The sequence below is a fragment of the Haemorhous mexicanus genome, chromosome 19, assembly GCF_027477595.1.
Source record: "Haemorhous mexicanus isolate bHaeMex1 chromosome 19, bHaeMex1.pri, whole genome shotgun sequence".
Lineage (NCBI taxonomy): Eukaryota > Metazoa > Chordata > Aves > Passeriformes > Fringillidae > Haemorhous > Haemorhous mexicanus.
The window spans coordinates 13,739,629-13,755,779 of record NC_082359.1 but is presented as its reverse complement, the minus strand read 5'-3'; the positions used below and the strand labels follow the sequence as shown (position 1 = coordinate 13,755,779).

Here is a 16,151-nt window from a genome sequence, read left to right as displayed (position 1 = left end):
GGCGATGATGCTCGCTCGGCTCCCCGCCTGCCCGCCCGCGGGGCGCCCGTGAAGCGCTGGCACCGAGCGCGGCCGGAGCTGCGGCTGCTGCCGGCCCGGGGCTGCTCCGATACCGGAGCTGAGGCTGCTACCAGCACCGGAGCTGCGGCTGCTGCCGGCCCGGGGCTGAGGCTGCTACGGGCCCGGGGCTGCTCCGACACCGGAGCTGAGGCTGCTACCGACACCGGAGCTGCTGCTACCGACACCGGAGCTGCGGCTGCTGCCGGCTCGGGGCTGCTACCGACACCGGAGCTGACTGAGGCTGCTACCGACACCGGAGCTGACTGAGGCTGCTACCAGCACCGGAGCTGCGGCTGCTGCCGACACCAGAGCTCCTCCGACACCGGAGCTGAGGCTGCTGCGGACACCGGATCTCCTCCGACACCGGAGCTTCTTCTGCTGCCGACACCGGAGCTACGGCTGCTGCTGGCTCCGCTCCCTCCGCCACCGGGAGCTGCTCCGACACCCGGATCTGCTGCTGCCGGCCCCGGACTGCTCCGACACCGGAGCTGCTGCTGCTGCGGACACCGGGGCTCCTGCCCGGCCCCGCTCCGCTCCCGCAGGATCCCGCTCGCCCTCGGCCCCGCCTGAGCGCAGGTACGCGGGGATCGCTCCCGGGAACGGCCGCGGTGCTCCGGGGCCCGCGGGGACGGGGATGGGGACAGGGATGGAGATGGGGACAGGGACGGGGATGGGTGTGCGGGGGGACAGTCCCCTTCAGGCATCGGTAACTCGTATCGCAGGCAGGCAAAGTTTATTATTCTGCAGCAATTTGGCGATGCCCTTCACTGCATCCTCCCTCCTAGGTGCTGCTCCGAATAATAAAATGTGCATCGTGCACGAGCGCTAGGTAAAGGGATTAAACTCTTGCTAGATTATTCCATCCTCCCTGCGACTGATGTTTAATCTGATGTCATTTCCCAGTCGCTTTTGGGGTTTCCGATGAAACAAAAGCCATTTTGGCAGGTCTGATGGCCGTGTTTCTGTTCCGTTGGTGTCTGTGGGCAGGGTTGGTGGCGGTGGCAGTCCCTGCCCCCGGCCCCAGGCACGGCGCATCTCCTCAGAATGTGTTTGCTCTGCAAATGTGGATTGTCGTGTCACGGCAAAGTCATCGCGGCTGCTCCTCCGCACGGCCACTGCCCCTGTGAATACGTGCCATTTGTCTGGCATCGGAGGCTAAATCAGCCCAATTGCAAGTGAATAGCTCATCCTTTTCCCCCGGAACAGCGAGATCTGCAGAGAGATCCGGACAGACCCACGGGCAGCGCAGACAGCAGGACTGGGCAGGTCTGCCCTGCAGAGGAGCCGGTGGAACGGAGCGAGAGCAGGGATCCCGGCCCATCCCCGCAGGCAGCGCGGGATCGGCACGCAGCAGTGCGCTGTGCTCAGCGCCACGGGGCCGCTGCGGGGTTTCGTTCACCTCCCCGCCAAGCTGCTCTTGCTGCCGGCGCTGGGCACGGGGGTGTGTCATCGCTGGGCACAGCCATGCCATGGTCGACATTACAGCTGTGCCGGGGCTGAGCGCAGGCCGAGGGGAACCTCGGGGCACGCTGCAGCTCTGCTTTTTCTTTTTTGATCTACTGCTGCCTGGGTTTTTAGCGGTACAACACTGCCTGGGCTGTTTTGTCCAGGGCAGGTCGTGATGCAGGGTTTGTGTACAAAATAACTCAGCAGAATGACTTGTCAGTGAGCCTTGGCACTGCAGCTGGGAAACACAGGGTCTGCTTCTTCAGGGATTGTAAATGTTTGGAAGAAATGCCTAAATTCGGAGCCACTGGTTGTAACATTAGGAATTGCACCAAGTGTTCTGTGACAGGGAAGAATACCATGATTGTTATCGTCCCAGTAAAAACAAGGACTTTTTCTGGGTGAGATAGAAGAGGGCCTCAAGAACACAGCAGGCAATACTGAAACCAGACCAGTGCTGTATTTCAGAAATACTGAAACACAGACCAAGCAGAGGGGAAGACACAGCATCCCCATGAAGGCATGATGATAAGAAATAGCAGGATATGGCTCTGATAGGAAAGTTGCTGCAGTCACTTTGTATTTTGGCGTTTTTGATGGGGAGGGGTTGCATTTTTATTAGAGGAGGGTTTTCAAGTCTGCCCAGCTGACTCGTGAAGGAGGTAATTCAGATCAAATGTTACAGATGTCAGCCAGGACTCAGCACTGCAGACAGCCTTTGAAGCACATTTGTGCTGCTTCTAGCACCTGAAAGGAGGTTGGGGTTTTTTAGGTGCCTCTTTGTTGTTCCTTTTTGATCTGATGGTCCTGGTCAGTGGCTCTGTGCAGACTGATTTCTCTTTAAAAGGGGAAAGACTGGCTCTAAATGAAACCAGTGAAGAGGCCCTGCTGGCTGCAGGCTGGAGAGCAGCCCTGATTTTCCCTTCTTAGGTACCTGAATGGGCTCCAGCCTGCTAAAATCCAGCATGACTGCATGCTAGAGGCAGAGCACAGAGGGGCTCTGCTCTTACAGCCAGCTTGGTGTATTTGTCTCTCCCTGGAGCACCTTGTTGAGACAGGCAGCCTGTTGAAATTTCTAGAATCAAACCCAAGTTACAGCCCTAAAACAGCACGTGGCTTTCAGGGGTAGGAAGAGTGAGGTGGAGCAAAATATGGGGCAGGGCAGAGCCACAGATGTCTGCATGAAATCGGTCTGAATAGCTGCTAGATGCTGCTTTAGTTGGCTGACAACTGCAAGCTCAGAAACCTGAAGCATCTCCCTAGAGATGTGACCAGTCCCATACCTGTACCAGCTGTGGATGTACTTCTGCACCTGCCCAAACAAATCTGTGCATCCTTACCTGTACCAGCTGTGGATGTATTTCTGCATCTGACCATCCATACCTGTCCATCCATAGCTGTCCATCCATACCTGTACAAGCTGTGGATGTACTTCAGCATCTGTACATCCATACCTGTACATCCATACCTGTACATCCATACCTGTACATTCATACCTCTACAAGCTGTGGATGTATTTCTGCACATCCATACCTCTACAAGCTCTGGATGTTTCTGCATCTGTCCATCCATACCTGCCCATCCATACCTGTACAAGCCTGGATGTATTTCTGCATCTGCCCAAACGACACAGATGTGTCTTTGGTTCAGATGTCACTGACTCTGGCTCAGGTGTGACTGTCTCTGGTTCAGGTGTGTCTCTGGCTCAGGTGTGACTGTCTCTGGCTCAGGTGTGGCTGTCTCTGGCTCAGGTGTGTCTCTGGCTCAGGTGTGCCTGTTCAGCACCGACCAGAATTGAACACCCCACCTCACCCTGGCAGTGCTCTGCAAGGAGAAGCTGGCTGGGCACGTCCTGTCCTTTCAGCATTGGCGTGGAGTGCAGCGTGGTTTGACACTCGAGGCTGTTTGTCATTTCACTGAGACTGCTCAGGCCCTCCTCACTGCTAGGAAATATGTCACAGCAGCTGAAATTTCTGTTAGTCACGACTTCTTCCTGGGACTTATTTTTGGGTTATTATTCAGCAGAAGGTTCTGACTAAACTGGAATTTTGTCTGAGTCCTTTGTTTCCCCCTTTCACAGCCTGTAGATCCCGTTCTGACAGCGTGTCAGGCTGGGTAGATAGCAGCTCCTCTGGTGTTTGGAAAGTCTCTGCACAGGACCAAGGAGCTGAAATCTTTAGCTTTAGATTAAAAAAAAAAAAAAAAAAAAAATATATATATATATATATATATATCTATATCTCTTTAGTTTAGATTCTGTGGCCAGCACCTGGTGATGACTCTGGCTGTTGATGCTCTGTGTGAGGTGCCTGTCCAGCACAGATGAGGGCTGTCACAGAGTGCTGCTGACTGCAGCATTTCCTCTGTCAGAGCAGCACTTGCTGTTAGAATTGAAAAATACATCCCAGTATCTCCAGTAAAAATAGAGCTGGAGTGTAGCCACAGCGCTGGGGAAAGGCAGCTGCTCCCAAGCAGGGTGCCACAGACCCAGTGTGGGCTCTGGGGTGGGCATGAGGGCTCCAGCCAGGCTCTGAGGGGCTCTGGGCAGGGCAGGGATGGTGGAGAAGGTTCCAGCCAGGGGCTCTGGGCAGGGCAGGGGTGCTCATGGATGGAGAAGAAGGCTCCAGCCAGGCTCTGAGGGGCTCTGGGCAGGGCAGGGATGGTGGAGAAGGTTCCTGTCAGGCTCTGAGGGGCTCTGGGCAGGGCAGGGGTGCTCAGGGGTGGAGAAGAAGGTTCCAGCCAGGCTCTGAGGGGCTCTGGGCAGGGCAGTGATGGTGAAGAAGGCTCCAGCCAGGCTCTGAGGGGCCCTGGGCAGGGCAGGGGTGCTCAGGGGTGGGGTGAGGGCTCCAGCCAGGGGCTCTGGGCAGGGCAGGGGTGCTCATGGATGGAGAAGAAGGCTCCAGCCAGGCTCTGAGGGGCTCTGGGCAGGGCAGGGGTGCTCAGGGGTGGAGAAGAAGGCTCCAGCCAGACTGTGAGGGGTTCTAGGAAGGGCAGTGATGGAGAAGAAGGCTCCAGCCAGGCTCTGAGGGGCTCTGGGCAGGGCAGTGATGGTGAAGAAGGCTCCAGCCAGGCTGTGAGGGGTTCTAGGAAGGGCAGGGATGGTGGAGAAGGCTCCAGCCAGGCTCTGAGGGGCTCTGGGCAGGGCAGGGGTGCTCAGGGATGGAGAAGAAGGCTCCAGCCAGGCTCTGAGGGGCTCTGGGCAGGGCAGGGGTGCTCAGTGATGGTGAAGAAGGCTCCTGTCAGGCTCTGGGGGGCTCTGGGCAGGGCAGGGGTGCTCAGGGGTGGGGTGAGGGCTCCAGCCAGGGGCTCTGGGCAGGGGTGCCCTGGCCCTGCAGCAGCTGGGGGCTGCAGCCTGAGTGGGCACTGCGGGTTCTCTCTCACTCACCCACCCTGCTGGAGGAGCTGCTGGAGCTGTGTCCATCCTGTAAATGGTGACTGTAAAGCCACCTGTGGCTGGGATCCTGCTGGGGAAATGAGGGCTCCAGAGGCTGGTGGCTCCACTCTGGGGCTCCTGCTCTGGGGCTTGACAGGAAATCAGAGTGGGGCTCCAGCTCTGCCACGGGCTCTGTGAATGGCCTGAGCAAAGCACTTGGCATCTCCTGGGCTCTGTTCCCCTCCTCTAAGTGGGAATAGCAGTGAACTCTCCCCACTAGATTCTATTTCTTTTATCTGCTCAGGAAATGAGATTTTCAGACCAAATACAGTTTTCTCCATCAGGATGCTGAATCCCAGCAGAGGCTTCTAGGTGCCACTTATCAATCACTGGACAGCCTGCATTGTGTGCTGTTGGTCTGTAGAAGGAGATTGCTGAGTGCCAACGAGTCTGGATTTGTTCTGGGGTTTCTGGGATAACGTTTGGTGAGCTGGGCTCTCTGTGCTGCTGGTGAGGATGTCCAGGTGGGAGTGAAGAGCCTCATTCCCCTGCTGGTGGCAGTGGTTTGGTGGAAGCATTTACAGGGCAGGGTCAGGACACAGGGAATGGGACAGGGCGGGTTTGCTTTTTAAAAATATAGAATTGTCACAAGGTTTTGTGCTGCACACAGGCTTGGTTTGTAGAGCAGCAGGCACTGCTGTGCCCAGGCTGGCTGGTCAGCAGCAGGGCAGGCTGTTCCTGCCAACCAGAGGAAACCACAGCATGGCACAGATGCCCTGCTCTCAGCTCAGGACTATTGGAAACCTTTTCCCGTTTTCCTCTGGAGGCCACCCTGCAGCCAGCCCTCTTCCTCAGGCTCTGGTGTGAGCATGGTGAGCTGCTGGGCAGCCATCAGTGCACCCCTTTCCTTCCATGCTCCTCCTCCCTGAAACCAGGCTGATTTGTCTTCTTTCACTGAGGAGCATCCATCATTTTTATAGACAGCCTCATCCAGGGTGATGGATTTTGGGTGTGTGATGGAAAATATTACAATTGTACCCCCAACTCTTGCCAGCTTCAAAGGAAAATAAGCCTTTCTTGAGGCAGGTTAACTGGTCTGGGGTTGGCCTAGAAAAGTCCTACATCAAGGCCAAATTCCTCCATTTATTCTGGGACTTTACCTTTCCATCTCCTGCTGAATATTTCTGTACCTCCCTCTTCCAGAGCTGGAGGTGCTCTTTGTTCCCCTGCATGGCCAACCACGGTGCTTTTGGTGGGGGAGTGCAGTGAGAGCCCTGCCCGCTCCCTGGGGGGGGTCTGGGAGGTCCCTCAGCCAGGGCTGCTGCAGATCTGTGCAGGGGACACAGCTCTGGGACATCCCCAGGGGCCCTGGGCTGGGCTGGCACTGCCTGCAGGGGGATGGAGCGGGGCCAGGGTCAGGGTTAGGGTCAGGGTCAGGGTTGGGATCAGGGTTAGGGTCAGGGTTAGGGTTGGGATCAGGGTTAGGGTCAGGGTTAGGGTTGGGGTCAGGGTTAGGGTTAGGGTTGGGGTCAGGGTTGGGATCAGGGTCAGGATCAGGGTTAGGGTTGGAATCAGGGTTAGGGTTAGGGTCAGGGTTAGGGCCACGGTTAGGGTTGGGATCAGGGTTAGGGTCAGGGTTAGGATCAGGGCCAGGGTTAAGGTCAGGGTTAGGGTTAGGATCAGGGTTAGGGCCACGGTTAGGGTTGGGATCAGGGTTAGGGTCAGGATTTGGGTCAGGGTTAGGGGGCTGCTTGTCTCAGCATTCAGGGCAGGCAGCTCTCAGCTGTCCCTGTCACAGCCCTGCAGGCCCTGGCCCCTGTGCTCTGCATTTCCCTCTGTGGCACTCCCAGTTCCCCCTCCTGGCAAAGTCTGCCTGGCTGCTCTCCCCACCTGCCCCCAGTGCTGGAGTTTAGGGCCTCAGGAATATTCCCTGCCAGCTGCAGGAGTGTGTTCCTTCCCTTCTCCCTTGTTTCCTGCTTGCTAATTAAATTTTGTAGGTGGCAGTTTGGAATCTTAGTGGGGCTGTCATGTGACTGCTAATGCTCTGCAGATCTCCATTACATAACCTTTAAGTAGTTGGGGAAATGTGCTTGTGTCATACTGGGCCTGACATAAGGCTCTGTCTGGAGCCTGAGCAGGTTTTTTATGTGGCATGACTGCAGAAATCTTGTGCAGGGTTTGTTCTGGCACAAGATCTGTGCCCTGGGCTGTCAGGTCAGTTGTGCTCCCTGGCAGGGATGCTGTGCAGGCAGCTCTGTCTGATCCCTGCAGGGCAGGGCTGGCTTTAAACTCCCTGCCGTGCCAGGTAAGGATGGAATCCAGGTTAAATGCGGCGTGCCAGGAGCTCCTCTGCTCTGCTGAGAGCTCTGGAGGGACCCGGGCACAGGACACCTCTCTGTGTCACCCCCACGCCATCACCTCCCGCAGATCCTGACTGGGCCCTGGTGCTTTCTGCAGAATGAAAACGTCAATCAATACAGCTGCAGAAATGCTGTGTGGGGACGATCAATTTTTAATGCCTGCTAATTCATTAGGCTCTGGCTTGCTAAAGGAGCCCCTTGTAAACGGCTGCGGCGCAGAGAGTGAGAGCCCTTCCTCCTCCCCGCGGGCCAGAGCCACCTCCTGGTCACACTGCACACGCAGCTCCACAGGCGTGGCGCCTAAACCTCCCTCTGTGCACCCCTTGTGCACCCTTGTACACCCCTTGTGCACCCCTTGTGCACCCCTTGTGCACCCCTTGTGCACCCCTTGTGCACCCCTTGCGCACCCCTGTGCACCCCTTGCGCACCCTTGTACACCCCTTGTACACCCCTTGTACACCCCTTGTACACCCCTTGTACACCCCTTGTGCACCCTTGTGCACCCTTGTACACCCCTTGTGCACCCCTTGTGCACCCCTTGTGCACCCCTTGTACACCCCTTGTGCACCCCTTGTGCACCCCTTGCACACCCTTGTACACCCCTTGTACACCCCTTGCACACCCTTGTACACCCCTTGTACACCCCTTGTACACCCCTTGTACACCCCTTGTGCACCCCTTGTGCACCCCTTGTGCACCCCTTGTGCACCCCTTGTGCACCCCTTGTACACCCCTTGTGCACCCCTTGTGCACCCCTTGTGCACCCCTTGTGCACCCCTTGTACACCCCTTGTGCACCCCTTGTGCACCCCTTGTACACCCCTTGTGCACCCCTTGTACAGCCTTCTACATCTTTATACACCCCTGTACACCCTTAATGCACCTTTAAACGTCCTTAATACACCCTTTGTACACCCTTGTACACCCTTTGTACACCCTTGCACATCTTTATGCATCTTTATACACCCCTGTACACCCTTAATGCACCTTTTTACATCCTTAATACACCTTTGTACACCCTTTGTACACCCCTCTACATCTTTATACACCCCTGTGCACCCTTGTACACCCCTTGTACACCCTTGCACATCTTTCTGCATCTTTATACACCCCTGTACACCCTTAAAGCACCTTTGTACCCCTTGTACATCCTTAATACACCCCTTGTACACCCCTTGTACACCCTTTTACATCTTTATGCATCTTTATACACCCCTGTACACCCTTAATGCACCTTTAAACACCCTTAATACACCTTTGTACACCCTTTGTACACCCCTCTACATCTTTATACACCCCTGTACACCCTTAAAGCACCTTTGTACCCCTTGTACACCCTTCTACATCTTTCTGCATCTTTATACACCCCTCTACACCCTTAATGGCCCCTTATACACCCTTAATACACCCCTTGTACACCCCTTGTACACCCTTTTACATCTTTCTGCATCTTTATACACCCCTGTACACCCTTAATGCACCTTTGTACCCCCTTTGTACACCCTTGCACACCCTTACACATCTTTATGCACCCTTGTACACTCTTTATATACTCTTTATACACCCTTTTATTTCTTTAATACACCCTTATAGACCCTTATAGACCCTTATCCCCCTTTTCCCACCTTTATCCCCTCTCCAGTGCAGTCTGAGCCCTCCGTGGAGGGACCAGCCTGGGCCCTGCAGGAATCAAGTCCCACTGTGGGACTGGCCAGGGCACGGCCCTGCAGGCTGAGTCCTGCCTGAGAGCTTGTCTGTCTGCCTGTGAGTTTGTCTGTCTGCCTGTGAGCTTGTCTGTCTGTCTCAGAGCTTGTCTGTCTGTCTGTGAGCTTGTCTGTCTGTCTGTGAGTTTGTCTGTCTGCCTGTGAGCTTGTCTGTCTGCCTGTGAGCTTGTCTGTCTGTCTCAGAGCTTGTCTGTCTGCCTGTGAGCTTGTCTGTCTGCCTGTGAGCTTGTCTGTCTGTCTGAGAGCTTGTCTGCCTGCCTGTGTTTGTCTGTCTGCCTGTGTTTGTCTGTCTGCCTGTGTTTGTCTGTCTGCCTGTGTTTGTCTGTCTGCCTGTGTCTGCCTGCCTGTGTCTGCCTGCCTGTGTCTGTCTGTCTGTCTGTGTTTCTGGCTGTGCTCTGACAGACCACAGGAGATCTGCTGCCTCCCTCCTCACCTGCTGGCGAGGCTCGGGGGCCATGAGCTGCTGTGGTCTTGAGTGAAAGCTGGGATTAGGAATGAGGAAGGGCTGGATGGAATTGTGCCTGCTGGGGTTTTTCCTTAAGGACATCAGGCTCACCAGGTCATAATCTCACATTGAAATCCCACTGTGTGGACCTGCACTTTGTCTGGAGAAGCCCCTGGCCTGCAATAGCACTTTCAGTAGGAAAACTCCCTACAGAGTGCTGGGGAATGATGGTTGCTGTCATCCTGTCTGGTTTGCAGGTGAGGAATTTTCAGTCTGCCTGGGCTTTACTTGCCCAGGGTCATTCAGCAGGGTCAGTGGAAATCCACGGGTGTTGTTTGCAGAGCTGCTCCAACATTTGTCCACTGTATTGCTTCTCTTAATTAAATGCTGTATAAGAAAGGAGGAGGGGGAAGTATTGATCTTCTAATGCCAGACTTTCTTTTTTGTTTCATTTTAAATTACCTGTCCATGTGTTACTCATAGTAACGAGCCTGCAAATCTATTAATCTTTAAAAAAATTACTGCTATCATAAATCAGGGTGGCCACAGCCAGTCTGTGTACTCTGAGGGCTGCCTGTTCACCTGCTGGGTGCACAGAGCTATAAATGTGTCTCTGCAAGGGCCTCTGTTCAACAGCCTGCAATCTTCTGTATCCATGTATTTCCCAGACCCTGCCTGAGAGTCTGGTAGCTCTGGTCCCTGTGAAGATGGAGCTCAGCCCGTGCTGCTGTGTCACCATCCTTGGTGGCTCCTGGGTGACCTGGAATCCCAGCAGAGAGGCAGCTGTAAAGCAGTTTTGGGGAGTTTGGGGAGGGCAGGGGGGGTTTCTGTGTTGGAAAGGAAACTGCCTTTAGGGCAGCTGGTGTCACAGCAGAGGCTCAGCTCTGAGGGCCCCAGTGAGCCTCAGCCTCCTCCTGCATTTCCAGGGCTCCCCAGGTGACATTTCTGGTGCAGCCCCAGTGCAGCAGCCCTGCTCAGGGGCTCTGGACATGGATCCCAGCTGCTCCAGGCCAGGGAGAGCTTGGCCACCTGGGATATTGGTCCTTATTAATTATTAATGATCACAAACCCCAAACCCTGTGCTGCTCCAGGCCAGGGAGAGCTTGGCCACCTTGGCCACCTTGGATATTGGTCATTATTAATTATTAATTATCATGAACTCCAAACCCTGTGCTGCTCCAGGCCAGGGAGAGCTTGGCCACCTTGGCTGTTGGTCATTATTAATTATTAATGATCACAAACCCCAAACCCTGTGCTCAGCTTGCAGCCCCACTTCCCTTTTGGGAAACCTGTCTGATTTCTGCAGATTCTGCTCCAAGGAAATGAAGTGTACGAAGCTTCAAGCTGCTGGTATTTTTATAACCTAATGATAAAAGTGCTGTAAGCACACACAGCTTTTCCTTGTCTAAAACAAGACAGAAGGGTTTAGAGAACAGAACAAATCCCTCTCCTCCCTCCTTGCCCAGGCCTGAGCCCTCTCTGCTGTGCTGCCTTCCCCCTGTCTCCCCTTGGGCTTCTGCACCCAGAATTTAGTCTGGCACACAGAAGCTGCCAGAACACTCACTCAGAGCATGCTGATTTTTTAACATCCCTCTGTTTACAGCGTGTCAGGGCTGTTGAGAAGGATGTTCTCTCACTCTGATTTGCTGTCACTTAGTAACAGGGAATCTCCCCTGGTGCAGCTGGGCTGTGCTCCGTGCCGGGAGGATGGAGCTGGCTGTGGTGAACTGGAAACTGTTGTTGGGAAGAAGGTCTTTTACACAGGAAAGGTGTCTGGGCTAAGTGTGCCCCTGGGGTTTTACCAGCCTGGTTTGGCCCTTCAGCTCCGAGTGCTTCCTTAAAGTGAGATCAGACCCTGCAGGATTTCCCAGGCCACTGGAAGAGGAAGGAAGAGATGGAGAGGTTGAACGAACTCCCAGTGAGGAGCTGGAGTGCCAGCCAAAGAATTGAAAGGTGGCATTGCTTATTTTCCATGTGTGAAGGGATTCCACTGTAGTCTGTCTGGACCTGCTTCTTAAAATCATTTGGTAAATGTGAGTTCAGGAGTGCTCTTTGCTAATCACTGGTGAGTTTTACTAATTTATTAATCCCTTGCCTTTGGTGCTGGCGTTGTCCTCAGCAGCACATCACAGTTTCTCTTTTCACAAGCCTGTGAGTGCTCCCCTTGCAGCCTGACCTCCCAGGCCAGCAGAGAGGGACTGACCTTGCCACCACACTGCCTCGGGTGGAAATGAGATTTTGTTTGTGCTGTGTAACAATTGCCAGGAGAACAGAACTTTCTCAGCACTCGTGGCTGTCAGGAAAATGCAGATTTGAGGCTCGTAGCACTATTTAGTTTTTGTTCCCTGCAACATTCATTAAAAGTAGAATTGCTGGCATTAACTAGGCAGAGCAATGCATGCCTGTGAGCTGCAGTGCTTTTAAAGGCCCATGGCACTGCTGTTACCAGAATTTCCAATTTTTGGGATCACTTCAGGGCTGGACTGGGTCTGTTTCACGATGGGTTGGTGCAGTGTATCTTGCTCAGATCTGTGGTGAATCTCCTCAAGTGCTCGAGTCCCAGTACAAGTGTGCATGGGAAAATGCATTTGGACTTTTACACTTCCATCAAACCTGCTTTAGGGGGAAGGCCCACAGGAATGTTCACTATCACTGCCCATCGTTGCTGGGTTGATAATGGCCCACTATCACAGAAATAATAAAACCAGCAAGTCAGTACTTCAGGGGAAATATCACAACACCCCACTCCGAGAGGGGTGAGAAACAACTCCCATTATTTCCATCACCAACAATTAAAACCATTTACAAAGAGAGTGGAATTCTCAAAGCACACCTTAAAGCTTTGGCTTTTTGTGTCAGTGTAGGATTTGTGTTCAGGAAGGATGAGCTGGAACTGGAACCAGGAGAAGAAAGGGCTGTGTGAACACACCAGGAACTGGGGAGCTTACGTTGTGAAACACTAAAAGAGCTTATTCTTTGTTGTCTGATGGTGACAGAATGACAAGGCAGGTCTGGCTTCATCACTGGTGCTGACTCAAGCACAGAAGTAGTGCTGAGTGCTCAGGTTCCAGCACCCAGAGGTTGCCAAGATGAGGGAAGTGCTCGGGAATGCCAGAGGCTGCTCAGCTTTAGTGCAGCTGCTGCACAGCATCTCTGGCTGGCCTTTAGCAACCACCTAAAAATAAAGAAAAAATGCTTTGTTCAGCTGAGAGGGAACTCTCCTGGTCCTAAAAGCCCTGCTGAGAACCAGGAGGCTGCTGGAGGTTTCTAAGGAAGGGTTCTTTTGGGGAAAATCAGGCCAGGGTTTGCCTTTTTCTTTCCTGGGGTTTGGAAGAGAAAGTGTCTTTAAAGACATCCATTCTCTTCCTGCACGAGCAGAGGCTGGAGTTTAGCATGCTGTCTGCTCTGGAAGTTTATTAATGTAATCACTCAGCTGCAGATAGTTAAAGCATGGAGGAATCAGGCTGGCAGGGAGCCTGATCCCTGTGCAAAGCCAGGCACAGCACAGCCACATCAGCCTTTGCTGTCTGGGGCTCCCTCAGAGTGCTCACCTGAGCCTGCCAGCAGAACGTGCCAGGCACAGACCTGGAGGGCTGGGGCTGTGGGGTTTTGGGGGTTAGTTCCACTTGGAAGGATGAATTCCAGTATTTGTATACAATCCCAATGTTTGTATACAGGAGTGTGTTAACAGCTGATCCTGGCAGTGACAAAGGAGATATCCACGAGAAACAGAATTCAGCCAGAAGGGAAATTACTGCAAGCTTCAAGGACTCCTCAAAGTAACCAGATTCCTTCGGAGATGGCAAGCAGGACATGGCAAGGCACCTCACTTTGATTAGGTGGATCAAAGAGGAAGATGGATGTGACTTGCATGTCAGCAGTTCCCCCCTTCTGCTGATACAGGGTGCAGATGGAGGCCGGAGAAAATCCTTTAGCTAATCTCCATACACTTCACAGGAAAGCCAGAGCAAATCGATTCTCACTTCTGGGCTTGGTTCTGGACCTGAGCTGATGCAGGTGTTCACCCTGCCTTCATTCAGAGAGCTCCCTGCAGCAGGCAGCAGCAATTCCAGGCACAGCGAAGGTGTGAGCACAGGTGTGTGGGCCCAGGTGAGCTTTAAATGACTCTTCTTTAAATGAGAAAAGCAAGTGGGAAGCCGAGGTAAATTTGCTGTGAGGCTGGCCAGGAAGGGGCAGCTTTAGCAGCACCACAGGGACCATGACCAATGCTCAGGCAGTAATAACTTACAAGAGTCAGATGGAGAAAGAAAGCTTTCTGTTCTTAGTACCTGTCCTGGAGGGGATATAAATTCGTATTTATTTTTAGTAGCTGTGTTTATTTTTAGTACCTGTCTTAGAGGGGATATAAATTTGTATTTATTTTTGGTACCTGTCCTAGAGGGGATATAAATGGCACCTTGCAGTGCCCATTTCTTCACTGAGTGTCAGAGGGCCCGGGCAGCTCCAGTTTACACACCTCTAATGATAAACAAAACAACCCCATGGAGATTTACACTGTTGGTTTTGTATAATAAATGGGTGCATTTTTAATGATGAGCACCTTTAGTCTCAGTAACGGGGGTGCATGTCCCTGAGGCTGTGGGTGCTGCTGATGAAATGCTGATGCCCACTCTCAGTTTCCATCTGGATGCCCCCAGGCTCTCACTGCCTGAAGGAAGCTGTGTTGCTGTATGGGGCTGGCTGTCTGTCTCTGCCCCCACACACTCTTAGCATGGTTCTTGCACGCTGGGCTTCAAAGGATGAGTCTGGACACTAGGTTTTTTCAGCCTTCAGAATTGTTTATTATCTCTTATCTATAAAGTCCTTTCTCTGCCTGAAGGATCTGACCAGCACAGAGCCAAAGGCACTCTGCCCACCCCCAAGGCGGCCGCATCTTTTATAACAAAAACTACATATATCATATTTACCTTTTGTCCCCAATACCTGTCATCTTCGTCACTAACTACACCCTCATCCCAGACCAATCCCCAAATGCCAACACCACCCCAGAAGATGGAAGACAGGAAGAAGAAGGAAGAGCCTGGTGGCACACCCTGATTCCTCCATCTTGTCTCTGCAACCCCCCTGTACCAAAACCCCAAAATTTGTGATTCACCCTATAATGATATCTTCCTTTCACCATTCACACCCGAGTGATTCTCACAGGTTCCATCTCCTCATACATCGGTGGCACATCTCTAGATGGATCAAAATCAAGCCACCAAGTGCTTTTGGCAACATTCCAGGATTCCCGAGCCCCCCAAGGGTTCTCTGGGTAGCTCTGGACATCAGGAGTGATGTGCTGAGCTCCCACATTGCTGCACCGAGGGGTGCCTTGGGCCTGAAGAGCCGAGCTCAGTGTGGGCACATCCCTGCCTGGCCCCTCTCCACAGGCTGAGCCGAGCTCTGATGGGCCCATTAGTGCCTGCCAGGCTGCCAGCCTGCTCACCTGGCACAGAGTGGAGGGCAGGGCAGCCTGCAGGGCTCAGGTGCTGCCTGGGCAGGCACGGGGCCAGCAGGGCTCAGCCTGGCCCTGCCAGGAAAACGTTCCCTCCCTGCAGTTCCAGTTCTGTTCTGGCAGATCCCTTCAGACCTGGGGCTGGCATCGTTTAGCAGGATCAGCAGAGCCTGGTGTGGCTGCTGGAGCCAGAGGAGCAGCTCTGCTCTCTGCTCTCTGCACAGAATTGTTCTGTTCTTTGCCCAGAACTGTCCCAGGGCTGCTCTCAGACAGACCCTGGGCTCTGCAAGACAGGCTCAAGATGCTTGAGCCCCTCGTCAGGGGAGGCTCTGTTTTTTCCAAAATGATGCTTTTGTGCTGCCAAAAGGAGGATTTCAGTGCAGGATGGTTTGGCTATTGAGAGATAGCAGCTGCTATCAGAGGAGTTCTGGCTTCATTTGGGTTTCAGATTTCTTCACAGAGATGAATCTCCAGCTCTCGTCCTGTTGTTTATGTCAGAGGCAGTCAGACATTTTCCTGGCTGTCATTTTCTCATAAAGAGCCACCTCAAATCCTTTTTAAAGGATTTACATTTTCTGTTGATAATACTTAGGGCTTAAAGGCCTGATTCTCCTTAGACTCGTGGTAGTATCACTGTGGGATAATTCCAGTAAGGAATAGATTAGTTACATGTGTGAAGTGAAAGAAAAACTGGTCTGGCCAATCCCTAATTCACGTACACAACAGTCAGCAGCCCCGTGGGAAGGACAGGTGTTGTGTTTATGTGTTTATTGTGAGTATTACACGGAGCTCCTGCAGTGACACTTGGCTTCTCAGACATGTGGCTAAAAACTGAGGTGTAAATCTTTGCTGCAGCTGGGGCAGCTTTGTCACACCCTATGTGCTTTTGTGGCACCTGGAGGTGAAGTCTGTGTTAATACGTGAGCTGTTGTGAGAGTTACTATTGAAAAGAATATTCTGGAAGATGCAGCAATAGTGGGTACCTGGTGTTCATTAAGATTTCCTTCCTTGGCCAGGAGGTTTTTCCAGGTTTGGGCTGAGTCAGTGCAAAGCTTCCTTCAGTCTGTGCAGAATTCTGAGCACACCAGGCACAGGAGGGCTCTCTCACCTCCCTTTCCCAGGACACAGAGGGTGCCAATGTCTGCAGCATGAATAAAAGGGAGAAATCAGCCAGTCTTATGCTCAATAACCTTTTTTTCTAGTTTGTAAATTCGGTAAAATATTTGATACCTGATGGAAGAGATCTCAGCAGTATGGATGTGTCTCTTGCCTCTCTATCTTGGCTT

At 53.0% G+C, this 16,151-nt stretch overlaps 1 protein-coding gene across 9 annotated transcripts in view; it reads left to right on the top strand.

Moving 5' to 3' along the window:
• The first annotated feature begins 320 nt into the window (after positions 1–320).
• Positions 321–16,151, top strand: part of RIMBP2 (RIMS binding protein 2) — a 98,513-nt gene continuing 82,682 nt past the window's right edge. For 8 of the 9 annotated variants that reach the window (XR_009488813.1, XM_059863403.1, XM_059863396.1 and 5 more), the window contains exon 1: positions 322–636. The gene's annotated coding sequence lies outside the window, so the exon portion shown is untranslated. Of the gene's footprint in view, positions 637–16,151 lie in introns of all 9 variants that reach the window. The other variant, XM_059863402.1, reaches the window with a different exon arrangement.